This window comes from Schistocerca serialis, chromosome 2, assembly GCF_023864345.2.
Source record: "Schistocerca serialis cubense isolate TAMUIC-IGC-003099 chromosome 2, iqSchSeri2.2, whole genome shotgun sequence".
In the NCBI taxonomy this organism is placed as follows: Eukaryota; Metazoa; Arthropoda; class Insecta; order Orthoptera; family Acrididae; genus Schistocerca; species Schistocerca serialis.
In genome coordinates this window covers 275722721-275728618 of record NC_064639.1, presented here as the reverse complement: position 1 = coordinate 275728618, position 5898 = coordinate 275722721, and positions in this window count along the sequence as shown.

Sequence of the window (5898 nt, the reverse complement as noted above, 5' to 3'; positions counted from 1 at the left end):
TCTAAACAGCTGCATTTATATGAATGCACACACATGTTGCAGATGTTACACTTAAGTGAACATTTTCTTTCACATATCAGTTCTGAATTTTTTACAACAACATACACTTCACAACCAGTGGAAGAAAGCACTTCCCACAACCCTTCACCCCTGCGTAAAATCATCCCATTTGTTATATCTGAGCTATCGTTGTGGCTTGCTTTCACTCTTGACGCCCTAGAGCACTGTTTACATTTTGAGAGCTTCACTAAGCCCTCATATACTTTGTCTCTCACTAGACATAACAAAGCATTTAATGACTTGTCCAGCCTTCTGCACTTTTTCCCTTCTAGGGAGCTGTATTTAATTACTTTAGGTAGGGACTCCAAGTAATTGTTTGTATTAATGCCCAATCGCTGCCTAAAGCAATACGCACACTTTTCCACTCGCTGGCAGTACATCTTAAGAAAGTACCTGCCAAATCCTGCAGTATCCGGATCATTCAATAAGTCTTCCACCACTTTCTCCAGACTACAACTAAAAACATCTATATCCAGTTCAGTCTGAAGTCGCTTTAGTGAACTAAACACTGCTGATTTTTTCTCACTACCCCCAGCAATTCTCCTTAAATTCTGAGACCAGTTCCGTTGTGTATGCCAAGAACACAGCAACTGGTTTGGCACAGGTCCCATTACTGCTAACCATGCATTATAAAATGCTGGTGCATCGTCAGACATAAACACATTGGTCTTTACAGTGCCCACCCTTTCTCTCACACATTTGAAATAAAAAGACAGTAAGCACATGTCTCCCCTATTTGAAAAACAAAATGCAACTGGCATTCCAGCACCATATCTATCAACAACGACAATAGTAAAATGTTGAAAATCGTATGCAGTCATGCCATCCACACATATTTTATCTTCTCCATACTTTAGAAGTTGTTCGGCCTGAAAGTCTGTCATTATAATAAGAATGAAGTCTTCATCTTGAAAATTAGGATACACTTCTTTTTGCTGCTTGAAATACAGTACTGGGTTGTCACTTTGTCTTTCTTCAACCCACAATTTCACACTCACTGCATCATTTTCATGCTTCTTCGTTGCATAACCAATATCAAAATCGCATTTTATATTATGCAAATCTTTTTTCTCAAGGAAATGGATTCTCTCCACACTTGCAGCAATTGGTGCACTTCGGACCTCTTGTAGAACTCGTCCAACAGGAACACCCTGTGACAGCCGTCCTGAAAAAAGAAAAGAAGGAAATAAAAATGAAGCACATTGATAGACCCTACGTCTGTTCACACAAATAAATTTGATTATTTCATGTTTCATGTACATAAGTGTCACATAATCCATTTTACCTGCCAACTCTGCCCTCTCTTTCCTATGCAGAAATGTTCTTCTGACATCTTGCGTGTGTCCCATATGTTTTGGAAAAAATTTTAAGCAGCATTTGTCCTCTGTTGTTGCCACTTGCATGGACAAGTACTGCCCATACTTTTGACACACCTGGCACCTTTTCCTTTAGAACTGAAATTGAAATAGCGATGGCAGCGGTAATATCGAACACGTTTTTCTAGTCGCTCCTGCTCCGAACAATTCATTACATAACGAACATGGTTTACTTTTTCGTAAGAAATTTTCCACTCTTCAAAGTCTGAAAAAAATGTTAAGGCAGTATTTTTAAGTCATGTACTTGGGACCAACAAAATTTACTGAAACGTGACTACCACAATAAATATAAAAAACAAACCTGCAAGACAACCAAATTCTATCTCCTGGCACTCAAAACTAACATCATGGTTCTCTTGAATACGTGTTCTCAGTGTGTCATAGGTGAGAAACGGGAGAGAGCACTGTGGGCAAATAATGCGGCATTTCCGACTGTTTTCCTCCGACTTCATGCCATGCACAGTTATTTGATGCCATTTTAATGAACTGCATCTCATAAATGCAATTCCGCACTGCGGACACAATTCATTGCCTTTTCCTTTTTTAGACACATGGATATGAAGTTCATGAACTTTCCTCATATGGGCGTAGAGGTTCTTTCGCATTTTTAACTCTGAAATGCACTCCTCACACTTATAGAGCGTTTCGTGGGATTCACTCATGTTTACCAAAACAATAACAAAACGGAACAGCAGCAACGAAATAACAAGAAGCAGCAACAAACGACGAAAGCAGTTAACACAAGGCAAACATCAACATGAATGGCGTCTTCGAACAGGGTGCCTCGTCACGTGAAACCAACTTCCGCTCAGTAAACGTCAAAACAGCCAAGTGCTTACTGTCGGGAGACACTCCCGCACCCTGACGACGACGCATTCTGCTGGCGTACAAGGCCGGCACGACACAGCGTTGCGTTGCACAGGCCGCTGGGGTGCTTCCCCAGCATTGCCAGTTGTTTTGACAGTTAGAGTGGCGCGGTCTATTGCCCGACGAATTTGTAGCCGTGAAATGAAGTGTTTCCTTTGGTTTAGAAATAGAGTTGAACTCACGAGGGCGTAAGTCAGGGGAGTGCAGTAGGGGGTATAACATTTAGCAGCCCCATCAGTCAAACAAATCAATAACAGCTTGCACTGTACGTGCTTGAGCATTGTCCTGCAAAATGATGGTCAGGTCCTGCAGAAGGTGTCATCACTTCTGTCTCCATGCTGTTCATTTTTGGAACACAACCTACCACCAGCTTAGACGACCTCGTCCAAACTTAATGGAGCGTTAACAATGGCGTCTCTGTCGCCTTAAAAGCTTTTTTGGCTAACATTAACTCACCAAAAAAATGGTTCAAATGGTTCTGAGCACTATGGGACTTAACTTCTTTGATCATCAGTCCCCCAGAACTTAGAACTACTTAAACCTAACTAACCTAAGGACATCACACACATCCATGCCCGAGGCAGGATTCGAACCTGCGACCGTAGTGGTCGCGCGATTCCAGACTGTAGCGCCTAGAACCGCTCGGCCACTTAGGCCGGCTCAACTCACCACATCCAATTCAAAGAAAACTGACGCTCACGACCGTTACAGTGTGTATTTAAAGCAAACTTGATATGCATCCATATAGTGCCGCTATTAGGACTAATCTTATACAATTGTTGAACAGAGATCGTCTTTCAGAAGTAAAAAAGCACCTACCAACTTTCGTTTATGTCAGAAAACTCATCCTCAATGTTGCGATTTTCATCCATCACTGTAATAGTACGTACATGTACCGCAACCGAAGAGGTAGAGAATACGTAAAGGGGATATGTCACGTTATTCAGCGTTTTCTGTGGTGCCTTGTTGTCCTATAACCGTCATGTTTACGGATGTCTTTCTGTGGTTGTTTTGAAATTGAAGGTGTTGGCTTATAGTTTTGTAGACTTAACAACTGGCGAATTTATTTTCGGAAATTTTCTAGGCTTACGAAAATTAATCCGGAAAATTAAGATTGTTGTTCCAACGTTAATGTGATCATGTACCTATGAATAAATATACAACTAAAATTTTAAAGCGTTGCAATCGAGGAAATTTTTTTCTATACTGTGTTTAATAATCTAGCCGTTAAATTATTACTCTACTGCACGCCAATAATCGGCACGTGAAATCAAATTAAATGTTATCAAAAACTAACGTATTATTAAAAACCAGCTAAATGTTAAATACGTTTTGAAATAGAACCTACTGAAAAAGAACACTTATTTGGAAGACAGATAAAACCGGTAAGACATCAAAGAAACTCGGTTACTTTGCAAAGATAATACCATGCACGGTAAAGGATCTGTTTCTAGGTACCAGATGGTGCGTAACCGATGGAGTATGACCTAGCTGCCCACACGTTTTATTACTAGTTTTATCAATGCATAGAATTTTACTTGCCGTAACTACTCTAGAATTAGCAGTGTATTCCAAATAGCTGTAATATATTATACAGAACTTAAATATACACAACTCGAAATATTTATAAATGTTGTGTTAAATACAACCTCATATTTAGCTACATTTAAAAGCGTAAAAACTGTCGGAAACTGCTTATAGTGGTCTTTGGTGCACATTCTTTCATGTTCTAAAATCTGTGGCTAGGCTGAAGAACCAGCCAAACAAAAGGTATTCTATCCTCTAGGGACACACTCTCTCTTAAGCCCGGTCCACACGCAACGATCTGTCTGCGCAGACATCGGCGCAGATGTCTGTACATGCAAAAAAATCGCTGCAAATGTGGTGTGCTCACACGACACAAACCCCAATCTACTACTCACCCGCCATCTGTCGGTGTAGAAAAGAAATATCAGTGGCAAGCGACTACGCTCCCCGAAAACGTCAAAATTTAATTAAGTTATTTTGAAAAATAGAAATGGAGGAAGTTCTGTTGTGGTCTGTGTTCGCAACTTGTGTTGCAAAAAACATTCAGACTAACCGCAGAAACAGAGAAAGCGGTCAAAATGGTGCAGACAGTGGCTGCTAAAGCGAAAGCAGTTTTGTCACGTAAATTTACTGCGAGAGTTGGAGGGCGAACCTGTTTTGTTTTACATAACCTCGTGTTCCATTTCCTCGCACATTGGCACTCCAATTTCATCTTCAATTGTACTCCTGCTTGGTCTTGGCGTTTCTTGATCACTAAGAAAGCCAAGTAGATCAAAATACCATAACGTTGGCTGGTATACTTGATCTACTCCTACACCAGATCTTCTAGATTTCTGAACTTTGGATAACTCTTTTCGGTAAACAGTTCGCTGACAGACTAATTTACTTGACTTGCCTTCATGAACTCATCCTTCAGGAAAGCGTAAATAGCTTCACATGTATTGGGTATTATTTCACTCAATGCTTGTTTCGATATTGCAGATGAAAATTCCAAATCATTGTAGCTCCTTCCTGTTTTCTAGGAATCTTAATGTTACTGCCAGGCGTTCATGAGGAGAAATTTCCCTTCTCATACAAGTATTTTTCTCATAATATGAGGGGTTACATGCTTTAAGAGATAATTATAAGTTTCGACATCCATCCACAAATAATTTCCCCAGTTCGCAACGAAATTATTTTTTTATTACCGTTTCTCCGTTTGCCGAGGCGCCAACTGCCCGCAGTTTTTCAATTAGAGCATTGTATGCTGCTGTCTTTTTGTCTCGGTCACTATATTCTTTACTTTTAATCTTCCACAAACATGGGTAGTTTCTGTATATTTCGATGAATTCACTTACAAACTCTCGAGAACACTGACGAGTATCAGCCATTTTAATGCCCTGTGCACACAAATACAAACACTAGACTGAGCAAACAGCTGTTTCGCGCCAGATTTGCGACAATCTCCTGTCCACACGCTCCAACTTGTCTGCGCAGATATGGTTTGAACCGACAGATTTGAGAGGTTTCGCTCAAACCTCCAACTCCAACTTCCAGGTTTGCACACACCTCAGGTTGGTGCAAATCTTCTGTTCACACGCAACGATCTGTCTGCGCAGATGTGATGTGCGCAGACATTTGCGCAGACAGATCGTTGCGTGTGGACGGGCCTTTACTTTAAGCCATATTCTGAGAATTTTGTGACGACGAAGGTGCCTGACAAATACTTGCATTATACTTTGTAACATTTCAAGAATGACAGGAGCGTTGAGTTTTTATTGTGACTGTGAACTTATTTGTATGGTGGAAGGTATGGTGAATTGCATCTTTGTTGTATAAAAGTTGTAAATTAAGTGATTTAGTTTTCGCAGTTGCACTAGACATTACCCCAACGATTGTTTTTGTTGCTTCCTTGAAATTTTAAATGTTGTATGCTTTTACGCTAGGAAATAGGGATTACAGACAGAAAGGCCTGTAATTTCCTGTGAGCAGATAGTGCGTTGTTTTCAATTATAACTTCAAATTGTAGAGGAAAAGGTGTAAAAATAGGCACAGGTTTAATTATGGGCACTCCTTACGAAGAGGGTAT